At 37.2% G+C, this 481-nt stretch overlaps 1 pseudogene; it reads right to left on the reverse strand.

The window, feature by feature from the left end:
• Nucleotides 1–226: 226 nt before the first annotated feature.
• On the reverse strand, nucleotides 227–476 carry LOC101560961 (annotated as a pseudogene).
• Between the last annotated feature and the right edge of the window lie 5 nt (nucleotides 477–481).

The raw sequence follows: 481 nt of genomic DNA on the forward strand, positions 1-481 counted from the left end.
AATTTGGTGTTGATTCACAGTGATCCTAATCATTGTGTTTAATTCCTTTTTCTCTGTGCTTTAATTTGGAATTGTTGATTGGCCTCTGAATTTATTACCTTTTTTACATATTTTTTGTTTCTATAGATAAAATTTATTATCACCATTATTTTTTATTTTTATTTATTTATTTTACATTTTGACTATTTATGTGCAACAAATGTTCCACATCCACAACTCTCCCCACTCAAAACTTCTTTGAGATCATACCATCGGCTTGGCCAATCTTAGAATGGAGTCATCAGGTTCACCTGTCCTTCAAATAGCCCTGAAGTGGTGTAGGTTTTAAATTGGCTGTTGAACCTGCCTGTGAGCTTGTCAACCTCAGCCTCGTTCATCTGGATGGATGAATGGTCCGTGGCACCAATAATGTGGTTGCTAATGGAGCATTTCAGTGGCATGTTCAAGTCCACGAACTTGCCGGCATTGTTCTGCATAGTGC

Source organism: Octodon degus, unplaced genomic scaffold, assembly GCF_000260255.1.
Source record: "Octodon degus isolate 3935 unplaced genomic scaffold, OctDeg1.0 scaffold00026, whole genome shotgun sequence".
Taxonomy (NCBI): domain Eukaryota; kingdom Metazoa; phylum Chordata; class Mammalia; order Rodentia; family Octodontidae; genus Octodon; species Octodon degus.